At 43.6% G+C, this 20,726-nt stretch overlaps 1 protein-coding gene and 1 non-coding gene across 4 annotated transcripts in view; one reads left to right on the top strand and one right to left on the bottom strand.

Moving 5' to 3' along the window:
* LNX1 (ligand of numb-protein X 1) overlaps nucleotides 1–20,726 on the bottom strand; it is a 189,412-nt gene that overhangs the window by 80,841 nt on the left and 87,845 nt on the right. The window lies entirely within an intron of this gene.
* Nucleotides 19,740–19,812, top strand: TRNAC-ACA (transfer RNA cysteine (anticodon ACA)). The gene has a single exon. It is a non-coding gene; the product is annotated as a tRNA-Cys (tRNA).

Genomic DNA, 20,726 nt, shown 5'->3' on the forward strand with positions numbered 1-20,726 from the left:
ATGAAATGAGGAATAACAAAAGCCAGCGAAACATGAGTTGACTCAATGATCAGCCTCACATCCCTGCTTCAGCTCCCCAGCCCCATATGGATGCCAGTTCATAGTCAGTCCCCACTTCCTGTTACATCTCTCTTATTTCCTTTATTATTTTTCCTTCATCTATTGGCTCGGTTCTTGAGCAACGGGGCTGGGACTATCTTTACTCCTACATTTGAAATAGCATCTGATAACCATTGACAAAGGTACCATCACCCCCATTTTGCAGAAGGGTAACTTCAAATATTGGAGTATTAGACTTAACCAAGGCCAGTACAGCTGAGAACTTTTCAGGGACTTGCACCAATGTAAGCCTTGTGGGTTAATCACTTGACCCCGACCTGAAGTCTTTCAGCCTGCTTTTAGTAAGTAACTGTCTTACCATTGTTTAGTTAGTTATTCCACATGACATGGTCATGTGGTTTCCTCATTTAACCATGAGGAAATAGGTAGAGAATAAGGCCATCTCTGGGGCTTCTCAGCTGGCACTAGTGGTAAAAAAGAAAAAAAAAACAAAAAAACACCTGCCAACTCAGGAGACTGAAGAGATGTGGGTTCAATCCCCGGGTCAGGAAGACCGCTGGAGCAGAACAAGGCAACCCACTCCAGTATTCTTGCCTGGAGAACCCTGTGGACAGAGGAGTCTGGCGATTTATAGTCCATAGGGATGCAAAGAGTCAGACAGGATTGAGTGTACACGCAAGGCCATCTCTATGTGAGTACAAAGCCCTCTATCTGTGAATACACCTCTGATAGTCGCTAGTCCCCTATAGATGGTTAGATAGCATCACTGACTCAGTGGACATGAATTTAAGCAAACCCTGGGAGGCAGTGAAGGACAGAGAAGCCTGCCTGGTGTGCTGCAGTCCATGGGTTTGCAGAGAGCAGAACACACCTAAGTGACTGAACAAGTCTCAAGTTCAAGTCAGACTTTCAGGGGAAATGCCTCGCAGGATTTTCTCCATTAACTGAAGATACTCATCACCCAGAGGAGAGGAGAGTCTCACTGTACCCCTTCTTTGAAAGATGATCTTAACACAAAAGGTACAGCTACTGAGGTTGTCCCCTGAGGAACTGTTACTGTGGAAGACAAGTACAAAATGGTCACAGCAAAGCACCTAGAAATGTTCTTGACGGAATGGTGCCTAGACCACAAGCAACTCCTGGCCTGAAAAGATTTCCCCTTTCTCCTCCACCTTTGTCCTAGAACTCGGTGTGTTCTGAAGTTATGCTTTATTGAAACTGGTTCAGCAGTCCTGACGTGCGAACTCCAGATTAGATCTCAGGCCACCACGTTCCTAGTCTGGCGCTTCTGTTCCCACGTCACTTCAGAGTTTTAGATACCAAAGCGACAGTTTCCTTGAATGCTCTCAGGGCCTCTCAAGAGCCCCTGATTGCACTGAGGAAGCACAGAATGTTCCTGAGAAATCACCCCTTTGTTTTTCTATAATTAGCTGGTTCTCTTCCTCTTCTTGATTCCCCACCTAAGGATGCATTGACCCAGCTGAACACCACCGCTAAAGATGTGGGCGATAGCGTTTATCACACAATGATGCAAATATCAGCATCAGGATGGAATTTCCACTCCAGTCCCAGGACTGTTATCTTTTCTGCTTGTAGTAAATTCTAAGTATCACTAACATGGTTTTAGCAGCAATCACTTCCTGATTACTTAGGAAAATCTACCTGTTTGTTTATTGCTTTATTTCTAGTCTGAGCTGGTCATTAGCATGCCACTAGCGAAAAGATTCACCTCTAGGTCACTTCCCTTTGCATTTTAGGCTGGTACCGGGAAAGGTACACTGATTTTCCTATGAAATGTAATTTGCCTTAAACTAAGTGAAAAAGATACATTTAAAGGCATCCAACTTGCATGAACACCTGGCACTTTTATGCAAACATCGAGCCAATCATATAGGAATTGAGAGCATGCTTATAAATGCTTTAATAGTAAACAACAGCCCTGAAAGCCTCTGCATACAACAGCCTTAGGTGTACCTTTTCTCAATGGAATGAATCTTTAGACTGAGGGTCAGTTTCTAATGCTACGTCCAGTTCTACTCCTGGGTGGAGAAGGGAGGGAGGCTGTTATTTTTCTATCAGTAGGTAGCCAGATGCTTGCTCTTTGGAAAGCATTCAATAGTTTTACTCCTTTATAGGTGTGCATGCATTTGTGTGCGTGTGCACACACCCTGAAACCTTACAAAGCACTGGGATGTGGCCACTTTTCAGGCTCCATTAGTATCCTCTCACCTTCTCCATTCTAGCTCAGCTTTGCACCCAGCACCAGGCTCTGCTGTCAGCCTCGTGAGACTCGGGGACGCCCAAGCTCCACGGAGGTGGGCAGCCCGGGCACCTTCCTTTGCACTGCCTCCGCATTGGATAGGAGTCCCAGCAAACCACACTCTACCACAGAGCCAAGGAGAAGGTCTCGGTCACTGAAAATAGAAAGTGCTTCCCGAGAGTAGTACTCCTTCCTCATAAACATGCACAGTCTGGTCCAGCCAGATTCTTCCTTTCAGGTCACGACACAGGGAAGTCAGTGAGCTGGCTGACCTGAGACAGTATCTTCAAGCTGGGTGAGGCTTGGCTACTGTCAGCAACTGCTTCTCACTTCTTCTTCAGAGTGTGAAACATTAGGGGACCCAAAGTAAGTAAAGAATTATATTTGCATGGCAGTTCAGTTCAGTTGCTCAGTCGTGTCCGACTCTTTGTGACCCCATGGACTGTAGCACACCAGGCCTCCCTGTCCATCACCAACTCCCAGAGCTTACTCAAACTCATGTCCATCAAGTCAGTGATGCCATCCAGCCATCTCATCCTCTGTCATCCCCTTCTCCTCCTGCCCCCAATCCCTCCCAGCATCAGAGTCTTTTCCAATGAGACGGTTCTTCTCATCAGGTGGCCAAAGTATTGGGAGTTTCAGCTTCAGCATCATTCCTTCCAATGAACACCCAAGACTGAAATCCTTTAGGATGAACTGGTTGGATCTCCTTGCAGTCCATGGGACTCTCAAGAGTCTTCTCCATCATCACAGTTCAAAAGCATCAATTCTTTGGTGCTCAGCTTTCTTTATAGTCCAACTCTCACATCCATACATGACTACTGGAAAAACCATAGCTTTGACCAGATGAACCTTTGTTGGTAAAGTAATGTCTCTGCTTTTTAATATGCTGTCTAGGTTGGTAATACCTTTTCTTTCAAGGAGCAAGTGTCTTCTTATTCCATGGCTGCAGTCACCATCTTCAGTGATTTTGGAGCCCCCCAAAATAAAAATAAATTGCATGGCAATTGGTTTCAAACAGCTACTGGCTAAATATGAATGTCTCATTAAAAAAAACAACAACCCACAAACAATCACAGAATCCACTCCAAAGCCAAGAACACAGAGGAAGGGACAGTGAGTCATACACAGAGCCCTAAGTGCGGATGTCTGGATGGCACCTGGGGCTGGGACACTATGGTGTCTGGGCTCTATCTGCATCTCTTTCTACTGGTCTGGCCACATAACCTCTGTATCGAGTGGGGCCTCATCTTTAAGACTAAGAGCCAGGATCAGCAGTGACAGAAAAGCACCTTTGGCAGCACTATCGTTTGCTATTTAGAACAGCTTTTCCTTACAGTCTTGCTGCATCTGGGGCTCATAACTCCAGGTGAAATGCAGGGAAGAGACACATGCATGAACGGAGGTGCGGTAGGACAGAAGAACCCTACACTTCTTCTTTTCTGAATGGATTAAGGTTTACCTCTGGAAAACAACTAAATTACAGTCTGGTCCAATTAATCTGAGTTAAGTCCTACATTTTAAAAGAGTCAGTCGATCCACTTGATCTCCCAGATGTTGTAAGCCTGATGTCATGGCATTTGTTTGGTTAAAAGCTTTCTGCGGGCAGAAAGCTTTGTTCCTGATTCTTGCTGAATTCATCTGTGATTCAAAAGCTGTGACTGAAAGAACTTTCAGATTTACAGGTGTACAGGTCACTAGGGACATGACACAAGAGTCACAATGCAGGTGTCATTAGCAACCAGTCTTATGATCTTCATGTGGTCAGGAAAGGCCGAACATGAACACACGGGAACAAGGGCCCTTTTGGGGGAAGGGGGAAAGAGAGAGAGGGAGGGAGGGAGGGAGCGGGGGTAACAGAAGACCCTCAGTAGGGACAACATGTTCTACCCCTTCTGGAAGCAATCAGAGGAAGTAAGCCAAACAGCTGACTGACACTTCTGCACGTTTACTTGACGGACTCCTGGAGAGCTGCCTGGCTGAAGGGGCTCCAGAAAGAGCATGAAATCAACTCGGTTCCACTGAAAATGGGGTCAGTTCCAAGGCCTTAATCTGTTTGCATTTTTTTTTCTACTTTAAATAAGATAGATTTCCTCACTAAAACTGGATCAGCCATATCCCACTTCTCAAAGAAGCCCACATGAGTTAAGGGCTCTCTCTGGCAGGAATGGGACCACAAGGGCCCTCTGCCAAGTGAAGCTGCCCAAGGCTAGATCTGAGCTAGAGAATGTCCGCTATCTCCTTCCCAGAAGGTCCCCAGCAATATGTCCTACCCTTCTGGTGCTCTAATCAGAGTCTCAAGAAGAGGGAACATTATTTTACCTCCTGTCCATAAGACATATAGAGATATTTACCCACTGAGTTATGTCTGGGCTGATAAATGCTCACATGGTCCTTAGTTCCTCCTTTTAAAATGAATCATCTAAGCATAAGATTTTAGAACCTTGGTAGGTAACATTTTATTAAAAGAAAAAAAATTTCTTAAGTGAAAGCAAGTTTATTTAGAGAGATACACATCCCATAGGCAGAATGCATATCTCTCAGGTGAAAGTGGCCCTGGAGTGTGGGGGTGGTTAGTTCTGGGTTCGGTAAGTAATATTTTAGAACTGACATTTTTCTTCTAGTAGCAGGATCATGATTCACACAAAGTCTTTAATTTTTAGACAGTGATTCAGCTCTAACCTGTTTGCTTTAACCCCCGCTCTGATCCCTTTTGCGTGTATGTATACATAAGTCTCCAAACACCAGGACTTCTGTTATCTATATAAAATTGATACTATCAAAGACGTTGTTTACTGCTTATTTTAAGATGAAAAGTTTGCTTTCTGAGGACAGTGACAACAGCTGCTTGTAGGGGACTCACCATGACCAGGCTGCTTCCTCTTCTACCCCTAGCAGCAGTTAGTAATAATTTCTGCAGTCCTTGCAACAAAGGTTTTGATTTGGCTGCACGGTTAAAACTGGGAATTTAGTATTTGGGTTTGTTCCAATTCTTTTTTTGCTCAGGCTACTAATCAATACCAAATCTAATGCATTTGAATACAATAAAACAGCACAGCCACTGTTTTTGCCAACAGCTTCAAATGACAATGGGGCCTCACTTAAACGTTCTCCAACACAGCCTCCAAGTCAAGTGCCACACCAGCTGGCAAAGCTCATTAAGAAGGGTTATTGCATCAGAAACAGAGTTTTCTGTTGGAGTCATCACTGGCAAAGAGTCCTTACAGATTTGTGTCCTCGCTTATTGGGGTCAAACATTTGTCTTTAGTAAAATAAGGGCGTTGGACTAGACTCTAAAAATAACTGGCAGGAATGTGTTCTATGACTTGAGGATTCTCCAGTGGGTGGGTGGAGGTATCAACCAAATCAGGACACAGAATAAGCTTCAGCAAAATGCTCTGTACGAGCATGATGACTTGGCAAGGTCATGGTAAAAAAAAGAGGCTGGGTTGAATAAAATGATTTCTCGGAGGGAAAGAGTGAATAATTAGTGCCAAACTATTTACATAGTGGAAAATTCTGCCCTTTGGGAAGATGAGACTTGGTGGGTTCTAAGACGCTGATCAGCATATTCCATTGCCTTATTTTCTGAAAGAAATCCACAGTTCATAATTCCTTAACTCCAGTCTCTAACTATTTACATCAAATGGAAAAAGAGGACATCTATTCAGTCCTATGTCAGAAACTCTTAGAATCACTAAACAGTTTTTAATACTTAAGAACAGTAAAATGCCCAGACAAGGGACTTTGTTAAACTCAGAGAAGAATACATATGAGTTGAAACAGGAGGATTTAATACTTAGCAATAGCTTTAAAATCTGTAAGCTCACTCTGAGTAGTCATAAAAAAAATAGGCCAAGAAGCTTGAAAGAACACAGATCTAAGTTTTTAAAAGAGGCAAACACTGAAATGAAAATGTTAACACATGAAATGCTAAACTCCTTAAAGATATCTTTATAAGTACAAATAAGTATAAATAAAAATTTGAAGAATTAAACTTAGGCAGAGTAGTTTGGACAAGAAAAAATTAGGTAAAGGAATATTTGGCAAACACACACACACACACACACATAAATCAGCTGCTCCAGAAGACATACAGCTCCAGGGAATAAAAGAATTTGACTAATATGCTTACTGAACAATGGTGCAGTGAAGATGAACAATTATTTCTGAAAAATTACCTTGCACACAGGGGGAATGTCAGAAGCTTGGAAAAAGACCAACAACATGTGGCAGTAATGTAGAAAGAAAACAGAAGGAAAGGGTAGGGAAAAATTAGCATATAATATATGCAATTGCTGGTGTTAAAAGCTGTGGAATAAACGCTGTTGTTATTCAGCCACGAAGTCATGTCCGACTCTTTGTGACCCCATGGACTCTAGCCCTCCAGGCTTTCCCTGGGATTTCCCAGGCAAGAATATCGGAGTGGGATCCCCTTTTCCAGGGGATCTTCCCGACCCAGGGATTGAACCTGGGTCTCATGCGTTGCTGGCAGATTCTTTATCACCAAGTCACCTGGGAAGGCCAGAATAAACACTAGGGAGGTAAAATTTAGGGAGGTTCAGAATAGCAGAGGTGAATAAAACAATGTCTGCATTTAGATAACTGCAGATGAACTTGAGATTATCTTGACGACTTTGACACATTCTTGTAGTTAAGAATGTAAAGGGATGAGGAGGGGGACATTAAGGTGCATGAACATGCAGTGTCTCAGTCAAGATTTCACCATTAACCTAAAGATTCAGAAGGGAGGCTGAAAATGGACAGAAATCTCAAACAAACATGGTATTAAGCCCAGTCATAGGGACATGTTTCAGAAGATGTCTTAACAAGCTGCCACCACATCAGTCTCAGTTAGTACCCTGACAGATGACCCAGGATGGGGTGTCACAAAATTTATGGATGATACTCTGGTGGGGAGAGCCATGGAAAATATGAGAGGAGCAAGAAAAAAAAAATAAACTAGGTTAGACATAGACACATCTGCAAAGAGAGGATCCATTGGAAACAGATACAAACAGGCTGGATAAATTTAGAAAACAACATAGTTTAGGGATGAGAATATTTAACATGAATTCATACTGATTAAGAATGGGGATGTGAGAACAAGGTCCTACCATATAGCACAGGGAACTCTGCTCAGTGTAATGTGGCAGCCTGGATGGAGGAAGAGCTTTCAGGAGAATGGATCCATGCATTTGTATGGTTGAGTCCCTTTCCTATCCACCTAAACTATCACAACATTGTTAATTGGCTATATTCCAATACAAAACAACAAGTTAAAATGGTAAAAAAAAAAAATTAAAGGGGAAACTAGGTGGTGGGGAAAGGAGCGCTTGGTCTGCAGCCACCGTCCCTTCAGCCTTCAGTCTGCATCTTTCGCAGAGCTTCTAACCGTGCTGCGTTGGTGCAGGGCATCCAGAGGCTCACAGCCTCTGAGAAGCCACCGTGAGGAGGGTCCAGGGACAAGTATACCATTTTCAGTGGAAAACAAGTGGAGGTTACCAGCTATGATGACTTTGTTTTTTGCTTGCTTTCTGCCCTCTCGCTGGAATCTATGTTTACTACAGAGTCTCTGGTCTCAAACATGGCTGATACTTCACAGGTACTCAATAAATATTTGTTACTAAATTATACGCTTCTCAGGAACAAATGCTTTCTTTTTATTACCTAAATGCACACTAATTAATCTATTAAAGGTACCTAGTTTGGAAAAAAAAATCACACTTATAAAACAAAATGCTGAACAGAGGAATAGGAAATGTCTTGTTAGATTTGTCCAGAATATTAATTTATGTCTACTGGACCGAGCAGACAGTTTCTGTAAGGTACTGTTTTTATTAACAGAAATTCCCTGCTTTTGTTAAGTGTTAAATAAAGAATCTGAAGGAGAACCAAACCACTGGACTCCTTGGATGTCCACATGGCTTGACCCAACTCTGTCAACAACACCAAGAAAGGAGGAGGGGATAGATGGATGTGCAGAGAAACGAAGAAAATTCAGGTGAAAAAAGTCAATTCATTGCCCTGATGCTTTCTTTACTGATGCCAAGAAACTGAAGAGGGATTAAACAAACAAACTGACTCCTTTCTCCACAGAATAATCTAAGTTGTTGGTTCTTTCATAAGGAAATGATGCTGAGTTAAAAACACACGTTCTCTTCCTCTCCTTTACCCTCCCCAGTCCTGTATTTGAGCCCTAGACACCATTCCTGTCTAGTTGCCACTTGGAGTATTTAATTCTTGGAAGCTGACTATAAGTGTCTGGGGGCTTTTCTTGGAGAATCAGTACCTCTCAGGGGTTGAGTCATTCTTTCATGATGTTAAAGGAAATATAATTCCCTGATGGGGTTGGGCTGCTGTCCTGACTAGCATCCAACGAGACCGTAAGAGGGATATCTCATCAGCAAGGAGCCTTCAGTAATCAGACACCACCACCACTCCTCTTTCGAAAAGAGAAAAATGTGCATAGAGTGAAGAAAGGAAGTTGCGTTGTAGAGTAGCAAAGCCCGAAGCGTAAGAGCTACCATTGGTTGTGAATGCTCATGTGGCAGGCATGTTGCTGGGTCTGTAGTCCCCACTCACTCCAGAGGATAATCTTGGAGGTTAGGTTAGCTGCCTGAAGCCTCCATATATAGTGAATGACAGGACCAGGGTCGGTTTGGCTTTCTGGAGCCCACACTCCTGACCATAATGCTATACGACCTGCACAGGGTTTGTCTCATAGAGGGAGCGAGGATGGAACGGACTTCCACTTTTGATGGTGCCCAGATGTTTTTCTACAAAAACTGCAGCAGCACCTTGGAGGGAAGGGTTATTTCAGATGCATTTGCAACAGAATCCCTTTGATCCTCTTCAATCTATCATCAATTAACTTATGGGGCCCAAAACCATTTTTGGCTGACCATTTTAAAGAACGTCTTTGGGACCACTTGTAGTCTGCCCTCTTATGCCTACTCCAGTGGCAAAAATAGTTGTGTGTGCGGGAAAGCTCTGTCTTCAGCACAACTTGCCAGAGAACTACCCAAATATCTCACTCAGAAATGTGTCATCTACAAAGCAATTGACTTTTGGGGTTCCGAATCCATCTCAGTTCCCCAACCTGGTGCTAATGAATTGTAAAGGCCTGGAGCAACCCAAGATGCATTTCAGTGATGCCATCTCCACGGCAACAAAGAGAGATGCAGTAGAAAAGCAGCCTCGGTCCTTGAATCAGGATGCCTGTATTCTAGGGGAACCTCCTTAACCTCAGTGAAGCTTAGTTTTCTCATCAATAAGACGGGGAGTCACTACATTTGCTATGAGGTTCAAATGAGCTAGGTTGTCATCACCATGGAAAATGTTTATAGTGTCCTTGGAATGCTCCAAGCATCTACTAAGCGCTTCATGCGTATATTTAATTTTTAACCCAGGGGTTAGGTACTTATCATTAAAACCTCTGATTTAAGGATGAGAAACTTGGGGCCTAGCTGAGCTTAAGTAATCTATCCAAGGTTACACAGCTGGTAAGTGACAGGTCAGAACCTGAATTCAGATGTGAGTACCTTCTGAAGCCATGGTTTTAATCTCTACAAGCTGAAGCTTGTGACTGCTTTGTGATCGGGCTCCACCCTGTCTCTCTGCTGCCATCCCTTGTATATGAGACCCTTGGGATTATATGAAAATCCTTGGAATGCCATATTCCAATGTGAAGCTTTATATTTAGCTTAACCTAAGCTAAGCTTTATTCTTGACCTAAGGACCTTAGGTTGCATTTGTCCAAAACTGATCAAGGAAGTCCCACAACGATGCTGAGTACGCCTGGGTGGTCATATACCCTCAGAAGTCACTCACTCCTTAAAGATGATGTCACATGTATCATTTTTATCACATCTATGCCATTGCTTTGTCCAATTTTAACAACTAACTCCAGCTTTACTGTTTCCTGAGGAAAAATTAAAATAATGAATGCATTGTTTCCCCCAAAGCATCATGTTTGAGGTCACGTAGCTTGTCACTGGTAGGACTGAGTTATCTGGGTGAATTCCTATACCTCATGTTCTTCTACAAAGTGGGCAGACTGGGTTGGATCATCTCCACAGCCCCCTTTGGCTAGGAAAAAAAATATGACTTTGGGCCACAGACTCCTCAGCCAAGAACCATGCTGGATCGAGTCTTCCTCTGCAAATTAGGAAAGGGGAAAGAAGGGTAGGAAAGAGGAAAGGAGAAGTAGGAACTGCAGTGTCAAGGTTACAAGACAAGGAGCCAAGTGGGGAGGAATGACTGGGGAGGAGGAAGCACGGGAGTCAGTTCAGAGACAAGGACCTACAGAGCTGTGTGGGAGGCGGGGCCCTTGTCCACTGACAAATGGCTTAGCGTTTCCCCAGGTTTTCCCAGAGACACTAGTCATCCCTGTCTGAGCTAAGCCTTCAGAGAGGGAGGGAAGAAAGGAGGGAATGTACACTTTCAGTAACTCCACTTTCTTGATCTCAGCCCATCCCTGCTAATCCTGGATGAAATTTAGCTATTATCAAATTTCATTAAAGATTTCATCTACTGTAGGTACACCATTATTTTACAGAAATAGGAAAAAAAAAGCACTACCCTTATCTTTGTACAGTGCCATTAGAAGACAAGGGTGGCTCTTACATGAAGAATTATCTTAAAATTGATGAGAAGTTCTTATAACTACTGTTATTACTACTAATAAAATCCATAACTTAAGGGTTTGCTGCTGCAGCTGCTGCTGCTAAGTCGCTTCAGTCGTGTTCGACTCTGTGCGACCCCATAGATGGCAGCCCACCAGGCTCCGCTGTTCCTAGGATTCTCCAGGCAAGAACACTGGAGTAGGTTGCTGTTTCCTTCTCCAATGCAGGAAAGTGAAAAGAGAAAGTGAAGTCTCTCAGTCGTGCCTGACTCTTCGCGACCCCATGGACTGTGGCCCACCAGGCTCCTCCATCCATGGGATTTTCCAGGCAAGAGTACTGGAATGGGGTGCCATTTCCTTCTCTATAATGGTTTGCTAGGTACCAGGAACTGTAGTAAACGCTTTATATAATTGCACTCAATATTCGCAATCTGTGAGATAGGTGTCACTACCCTCATTTATAGAGGAGAAAAGCTCAGAGAGGCTAAGTAACTTGTCTAAGTTTGCCCAGCTGGCAGAGACTGAATAGGAAGCTGAGTCAACCTGACTGCAGCGTGTGTGCCTTTAATCACCAAGTTACCTCACCTCCAACTTTTCAGTGGTGGGCACTTCATCACAGTTCTCAGGGTGACAAAGGTCTTGGGGCCCAGGCCTCTCCCTGACTCTTCTGGGTAGAACTGATAATGAAGGAAGATGGTGGAAAAGGGCCACAGGTACTTCCTTGGCCTACAGAACAGTCAGGAAGACTTCTAGCTCTGGATATGTGGGAGTTAAAACACAGGAGTGGGCTTAGAGAGGCACCGGCATTCCCAGAGCTTGTTCTATAGGGAACTAAAAGTGAGAAATAGGGAGGGAAAGGGGATACAGACACACAGCTGGTATTTCAGTGCTCACGCATGGGAGGGGGGTGGGGGGCAGTTGTTACTGTTAAGACTGATGATTCCAGCTCAAGGCACGCATGAGTCCTTCCAAGACCTCACCAGGGACCTAGCCAGTATGAATTCATGATCCTGTTTTTTTTTTTAAGAGGACTCCTCTAAATGCTTCAGGCTTCACAACCCTGGACCACCCCCGCCCCCCAATGCTACCAGACCCAGTGTTTATGAAAGCAGGTGTTGTTCAGGATAGAGGAAGCTGGAAGAGAGTAGGGTCCACATGGGCCACGCAGAAGAAGTAATGATGACTGAAAATGGGGAAATAACTAGGAGAAAAGTTGTCTGGCTGTTTGGTCTGTGAGTTTTCGTTGGCTTGCAGAAACGGGCCATTTCCTGCCCTATTCCTTCCAAGGCCAATCCCACAGACTGGCAGTGGGAAATTTCCCCTGTTTACTTTAATGAAGGGGTTGTGTTCTGATGCCAACCAGTCCTGAGAGCCTGCCATTCCTCCGCGGTAGTCGCCAAAGTGATGATACCCGTGAGGAATGTGGGGGACTATAATAGAGCTCTTATGCAGAATTTTCTGATCCTTTAACAGCATTTTTATATGTCTGATAATGGATATAACACATTAATACATGTATATAATTTGTAAATATATCATACATATGGAGAAGATATAAGAGATGTGGGTTTGATCCCTGGGTCAGGAAGATCCCCTGAAGAAAGAAATGGCAACCTATTCCACTATTCTTGCCTGGAGAATCCCATGGAGAGAGGAGCCTGTCAGGGTTTTTTAGGGTCACAAAGAGTTGGACACATCTGAAGCGACTTAGCACAACACAACACAGGATAGGTAAGGGCTTCCCTGATAGTTCAGATGGTAGAGAACCTGCCTGCAATACAGGAGACTTGGTTCAACCTCTGGGTGGGGAAGATCCCGTGAAGAATGGAATGGCTACCCACTCCAGTGTTCTTGCCTGGAATGTATTGCTATAGGTCTGTGATGGAAAAAGGGCTTCCCTGGTGGCTTACACAGTAAAGAATCTGCCTGCAATGCAGAAGACCTGGGTTTGATTCCTGGGTTGGGAAGATCCCCTGGAGAAGGGAATGGCAACCCTCTCCAGTATTCTTGTCTGGGAAATCCCATGGACAGAGGAGCCTGGTGGGCTACAGTCCATGGGGTTGCAAAGAGTAGGACATGGCTGAGTGACTAACACTGTGATGAAAAAAGTTGGGAGACTATCACTTTAAAGAGAAGATACTGCCCAATCCTCTTTAAGTTTCCCCTCTTAAAGCTTCTGGGTGACAAAGTCATCAAAAACACCTATCTTGGTTGAATTCATAAGACTGTTCCACGTTTTGAATGTAAAAATTGTCTTCTTTACATTTCCCTCAACTTTACAGTAAATTAAATAATTGCTGTATTTTTTTCTAGCTACTAACCTGGTATTTGGAGTTTGCCAAGTCAACAGGGAAATGCTGAACTGATTGCATATTTAAACTGATTGCATTTTGATTTTAAGGGATTATGGTTGTTTTGTGTGATATTAATGTTATAGCTACATTTCTTAAGAACCTGTATCCTTCAGAGATAAACACTAAGACATCTGCAGATGAACTATGATGTTTGAGATTTGCTTCAAAAGATACTATAGATGAAAAAAGATAGCCATGAATTGTTAATTATTGGAGACTGGTGTTAATGTACATGGGGATTCCTTATACTCTACTTTTACACTGAGATTTTCATTATAAAAGCTAAGAATTTTACAACAAAAATCAACCAAACATGAAGAAATCAGTGAGGCCCGATATTTTAAAAAAATCCCCACTGTCTTTCATCAACCTGACATAGTTAGGTGACATCAAGAAAAGCAAACAATTTACCGAGCACTAGAGTGGTACCTTGAGGCCCCTGAGTTTGGCATTTTAGATCAGGATGTAAATAATTTGGGACTGATGTTGCTTTTCTACTGGCAAAAGAGAACTTGCTGATTCTCAAGGAGAAAAAAAAAAAAAAAAAAGACCATTAAACAGGATCACTATGCTCTTTGGACAAAGCATCATTACAGAGCACCATTTTGATGAGTTGAGTATAATGAATTGGGAACACGCAGCTTCAATTTCCTTCCAGATACACAAGCTGTAGATTTAAGGGGGAAATGCCCTATTAGACATGTGCTGAGCTGCAATGCTTTGGAAGACATTGAGAGTCACTGAACACAGATGGACTCTGGCTCTACTCCCCCAGAATGGACCTTGCTCCTCTCTAGTGGAGTAGGATTTCTCCACCTCACCCCATTTCCTCTGTGAATGCTATGTCCTTCCTTCTAAATCCTAATCTAAACTTGACCTTGGAGTCTCAAAACAGAGGATGAGAAAAATCCAGAGATCAGCAGGTTTTTTTTCCCCCCTTTTCAATTTTGATGAAAAAGAAATAATTTCTTTGAGACTTAACTTGGAAAGAATCTCCTGGCAAACCCATGGAGTTCACTTTGTTGGTTTAAACTTGGAAAGTGCTGGGAGTCGTTAACACAGTGCAAATGAAGTGAGGAGGAAAAGGATGCTGAGGTCATTCTACTGCCCTCCTCTCCCTCAACCCTCTTCCTCCTCATTCACACGAAGAAGAGTCCAACAGCAATCGTCTCGACGTGCCTTGTGTGGACCTCTGCTTAGTACAAAGCCTTTGGAAAAGATGCTTCCCCGGGCTGTGTAGCTCATGGCCAAGTCTGGCTGAAGCCAGCAGGGAGGAAGCCAGTGCTACCACATGACCTTTCTCTAAAGAAGGGGAAATGGAGAAGTTGGACCAGGGCAAACCATCTTGAAACCCTTGAAAGCCCAGAATGCCCAGCGGGGTGTGATTTAAGGCTCTTATTGGTCTGTGAACCCCAATGAAGACTGCAATTTGTCCGAGGTGTGTTTTGCAAGTTGGCTCAAGGAAGTTCTGCTAGGGGAGCAGAGGGTGGCTGGGCTCCTTGGACCCGAGACATGCAGTGGGTGTTCTGCGTCTCTGACTCCCAGGCCCTATCCCACTTCCCAGAAGGACACACACAGGGCCGCCTCAGAACTGCTGTTCTTGGCAGCTTCTCCAGAGACATCCTTCCACAGCCTTAAATGATTCAGGTTGCAAAACTGGAGTCATGCATTTTAATTTCCCAAGCACAAAACTCCAGGGGGAATAAATCATCCCTGTTTAGAGCTACTCTCTCTGCAGGGGTCAGGAAAGAGTGCAATTTCTCCCGCCAGATATGGCCATGGATTCTGTTTCTAGTGATGCCAGTTCCAAACCAAGAATATTTGACTGTAAGTGAGAACGACAGCCGGCATTTCCTGACAACCTGAGAAGCCACATGGCCATAGCATAGCACCAGTTTTAGGGACCAGTTATCCCCCACTGGCTGACAGTGCCTGGCTGCCTTATTGATACTTTCATCTTTCAAACAAAGGACAGTTACCTGCTTTGAAGAAAAGGGCTCCAGATTCAGGGAATTCGCTCCGACTCTATACCACAAGCATAAACACAGTTTCCACCAAAATATGACACAAAGTCAGAACTGTTTTCAGGCACAATAGGAGACAGAATTTGAATGGTTGGGGAAACATGACAAAACTTTCAATTTTCTGTAAATAGCTTTTGTGAGTTGGGAGTGTATCGTAAAATTCATTTCATCATTTCACCACCCCCAACTCTAAAGTTTCTCCTTGGGATTTTTGCTAAACAAAATATTTAAAGAAATATTACAAAAGCCACAGGAGATTTATTAACCTGAGCAGCAGCAGCCGTTTCAGTTACTCAGGCCCAGTGCTGCTTTCTGCAAAACCTGATATACAGACAACTTGTCGTGGAAGCGGCCAAGACACGAGATGAATTCATTTCATTTAGTTCAATTTAAGCCTGTACTGTGCAGACACTGGGTGCAAGAAATAAACAACTCTCAACCAACCCTCCTCCTTAGGACTCAGCAGGCAGAGCAGAATGGATGGGAACGCTGTACAGGATACACCACAGAGGAATGCAGAGGGACAGAGAGACAACTTTCCACAGGATGTCAGGGTGAGTGGACACCTGAGCTGGAACTAAGGGTTCTTAAACTGTAATGCCCATAAGGATCACTTGCGGAGTTTTTTGTTAAGAATGAAAATAGGATGGGCCTCATAAGAATCAAGGGGAACTTGAGAATGAAAATGGATGCTCTCCACCCAAGACTTTTGTTTTAGGGAAGTGATTTAGAGCCTGAACATCTGCATTAAAAAAAAAAAATCAGCCCTCAGTTGTTATGTAGGTGGTCCTCAGAACCCTTGCTGCTCCAAGGACTTCACCTATAAGTCTGGACATGCATGAAGCTGTAAATAGACCCAGAAAGGCTATAACGCTGGATCCGTGCTCATGTGTGTGAAACTCAAAGTCTATTTCTTCAATTTGCTTGGGCATCTAGAAAGTTCAGAAAGAGTTCATAGAAGTCTGGAGGTGAGGGCTTATGAAAGAAAGCACTGCCCTTGATCCTTTTGGCAGGCTTTCTGTAGACCTCAAGAGCAATCCTCGGCTCCCTGCCCCCTAATCTCTGACTGGGACTCCTTTATACTAAACACTCTGGTTTTAGGCTTCTTCTACGGAATTCACTCTCCTCTGGGTCATGTCAACAGGTGCTGATGGAAATGTTTAAAGAAGGAGCTGCCTAGGGTCATAAACTCTTGGCCCTCAAGGCCAAACCAGGCAGGCAGAAGCGTCTGCTGAATTGGACACAGGTGTTTTTATTTGGAGTTAAGTTGAATTTGAATGCCTTTTAGCCAGTATCTATGGACTTCCCTGGTGGCTTAGTGGTAAAGAACCTGCCTGCCAATGCAGGTGACATGGGTTCGATCCCTGGGTGGGGAAAATCCCCTGGTGGAGGAAACGGCAACCCACTCCAGTATTCTTGCCATGGACAGAGGAGCCTGGTGGGCTACAGTCCATGCAGTCACAAAAGAATAGGACATGACTTAGCAACTAAAACAACATCAAGCCAGGATATATGTATACATGTTTACTTTATATATTATGCATGTTATACATAATATATATGTTATGTATATATATACATGTTTATATATATATGAAAATGAAAGTCACTCTGTCCTGTCTGACTCTTTTGTGACCTCATCCATGGATTATCACCAGGTGGTCGACACCCGAAATCAGATTGACTATATTCTTTGCAGCCAAAGATGGAGAAGCTCTATACAGTCAACAAAAACAAGACTGGGAGCTGACTGTGGCTCAGACCATGAACTCCTTATTGTCAAATTCAGACTGAAATTGAAGAAAGTGGAGAAAACCACTGGACCATTCAGGTATGACCTAAATCAAATCCCTTATGACTATAAGTGGTAGCGAGAAATAGATTTAAGGGACTAGATCTGATAGACAGAGTGCCTGATGAACTATGGACGGAGGTTTGTGACATTGTACAGGAAACAGGAATCAAGACCATCTTTTTCTTTTGCAAGAAAAAGAAATGCAAAAAGGCAAAATGGCTGTCTGAGGAGGCCTTACAAATAGCTGTGAAAAGAAGGGAAGCGAAAAGTAAAGGAGAAAAGGAAAGATATGCCCATTTGAATGCAGAGTTCCAAAGAATAGCAAGGAGAGATAAGAAAGCCTTCCTCAGCAATCAATGAAAAGAAATAGAGGAAAACAATAGAATGGGAAAGACTAGAGACCTCTTCAAGAAATTAGAGATACCAAGGGAACATTTCACGCAAAGATGGGCTGGATAAAGGACAGAAATGGACCTAACAGAAGCAGAAGATATTAAGAAGAGGTGGCAAGAATACACAGAAGAACTGTATAAAAAAGATCTTCATTACCCAGATAATCACAATGGTATGATCACTCACCTAGAGCCAGACATCCTGGAATGCAAAGTCAAGTGGGTCTTAGGAAGCATCACTACAAACAAAGCTAGTGGAGGTGATAGAATTCCAGTTGAGCTACTTCAAATCCTAAAAGATGATGCTATGAAAGTGCTGCACTCAATATGCCAACAAATTTGGAAAACTCAACAGTGGCCACAGGACCAGAAAAGGTCGGTTTTCATTCCAATCCCAAAGAAAGGCAATGCCAAAGAATGCTCAAACTACCGCACAATTGCACTCATCTCACACGCCAGTAAAGTAATGCTTAAAATTCTCCAAGCCAGGCTTCAATAGTACGGTGAACCGTGAACTTCCAGATGTTCAAGCTGGTTTTAGAAAAGGAAGAGGAACCAGAGATCAAATTGCCAACATCCGATGGATCACGGAAAAAGCAAGAGAGTTCCAGAAAAAATCTACTTCTGCTTTATTGACTATGCCAAATCCTTTGACTGTGTGGACACCATAAACTGTAGAAAATTCTTAAAGAGATGGGAATACCAATCACCTGACCTGCCTCTTGAGACACCTATATGCAGGTCAGGAAGCAACAGTTAGAACTGGACAGGGAACAACAGACTGGTTCCAAATAGGAAAAGGAGTATGTCAAGGCTGTATATTGTCACCCTGCTTATTTAATTTATATGCAGAGTGCATCATGCAAAATGCTGGACTGGAAGAAGCACATGCTGGAATCAAGACTGCAGGGAAATATCAATAACCTCAGATATGCAGATGACACCACCCTATGGCAGAAAGTGAAGAACTAAAAAGCCTCTTGATGAAAGTGAAAGAGGAGAGTGAAAAAGTTGGCTTAAAACTCAACATTCAGAAAACTAAGATCATGGCATCCTGTCCCATCACTTCATGGGAAATAGATGGGGAAACAGTGGAAACAGTGGCCGACTTTATTTTTCTGGTCTCCAAAAGCACTGTAGATGATGACTGCAGCCATGAAATTAAAAGATGCTTACTCCATGGAAGGAAAGTTATGACCAACCTAGATGCTGGGAGGGATTGGGGGCAGGAGGAAAAGGGGATGACAGAGGATGAGATGGCTGGATGGCATCACCAACTCTATGGACATGAGTTTGAGTGAATTCCGGGAGTTGGTGATGGATAGGGAGGCCTGGCATGCTGTGATTCATGGGGTTGCAAAGAGTTGGACACAACTGAATGACTGAACTGAACTGAGACAGCATATTAAAAAGCAGAGACATTACTTTGTCAACAAAGGTCCATCTAGTCAAGGCTATGGTTTTTCCAGTGGTCATGTATGGATATGAGAGATGGACTATAAAGAAAACTGAATGCCAAAGAATTGATGCTTTTGAACTGTGGTGTTGGAGAAGACTCTTGAGAGTCCCTTGGACTGCAAGGAGATCCAACCAGTCCATCCTAAAGCAGATCAGTCCTGGGTGTTCATTGGAAGGATCACTGTTGAAACTGAAACTCCAATATTTTGGCCACCTGATGGGAAGAACTGACTCATTTGAAAAGACCCTGATGCTGGGAAAGATTGAGGGCAGGAGGAGAAGGGGACAACAGAGGATGAGATGGTTGGATGGCATCACTGACTCAATGGACATGGGTTTTGGTGAACTCCGGGAGTTGGTGATGGACAGGGAGGCCTGGTGTACTGCGGTTCATGGGGTAGCAAAGAGTAAGACATGACTGAGTGACTGAACTGAACTGAACCATGGATTATACAGTCCATGGAATTCTCTAGGCCAGAATACTGGAGTGGGTAGCCTTTCCCTTCTCCAGGAAATCTTCTAAACCCAGGGATCGAACCTGTATACGTAATATGTATATTATATATTAGGTAGTTAGAATAGGAAAAAGGAGTCCAGAATGGCAGTGGCTAAAAGACAAGGAACATGGTCTGTCCGAGAGCTGAGAGCTGTGACACGCCCTGTCCGAGGGCTTTAACGTCTGTCACTTTAAATTTTTGTTGTGATGAGATAGAACCGAGGAAATTACACACTCCCCTGACCTTATATATACATATATATGTGTATGGACTTCCCTGGTGGCTCAGATGGTAAAGCGTCTGCCTACAATGCAGGAGACCCGGGTTCGATCCCTGGGTCAGGAAGATCCCCCTGGAGAAGGGAATGACAACCCACTCCAGTACTCTTGCCTGGAAAATCCCATGGACGGAGGAGTGTGGTAGGCTATAGTCCATGGGTTTGTAAAGAGTCGGACATGACTGAGCGACTTCACTTTCAATTTCTTTTCATACATGTTTTTATATATATATGCATACCTATTTGTATACCTACTTTCTCAGCAGTTGATCAGAGGCCTCAGGTCTTCCTGTAATCTTAGATCTGAATGATTCACATGTTTAGATAACTCCTGCCTGGTTCCTCTAGGCATTTGAGTTTGAGACCCTTGGGGACCACATCTTAAATTTGAATCCATTTACTGGATTAACTCCAGTTTTCCAGCTGGGATGCTAGGGAAAAGGACTCAGGCTGAGAGAGTCTTGGTGTCAGAGAGAAAGGAAAATCCAGAAGCAGTTTTGTGGTTGGAAGCTCAGGACACAGGGCAAGCTTTACCCAAGGCCTGGACACCAAAGCCTAGACGAGGGTGTCAGAAAAAGCCTGGTTAATGCACTCCACCTTTGAGATCCCAGCGGCCGACAGTAGCATCTCACCACCCTGTGGCCCCAGTGCCAAGAATACTGAGCAGAACCAACCAGCAGTGCCATTCACAGCTCTCAGTTGTTTTCTAACCTTTGCTGACAACCACAGCCACCTCTTATCCTTTCTGAAACTCTGCCTGAAACATTTCTCTGTGCATCTCTGACTCTGCCTAATTCCTCCCTAATTACTTCAAATGCCGGCTCAGGCCCCCATCTCCTTGCCAAACTTTCCCTGATCAATTTCACTGAAATGCACAATCTCTTCCTCCTCTCAACTGGTTACCTAACCTACTGTCTAAAGACTTAACCCTTTATGTCTTAGATCATTACCTGCGGGTAGGTGCTGTGACTAATTTTTTATTG

Source organism: Budorcas taxicolor, chromosome 6 (assembly GCF_023091745.1).
Source record: "Budorcas taxicolor isolate Tak-1 chromosome 6, Takin1.1, whole genome shotgun sequence".
NCBI lineage: Eukaryota > Metazoa > Chordata > Mammalia > Artiodactyla > Bovidae > Budorcas > Budorcas taxicolor.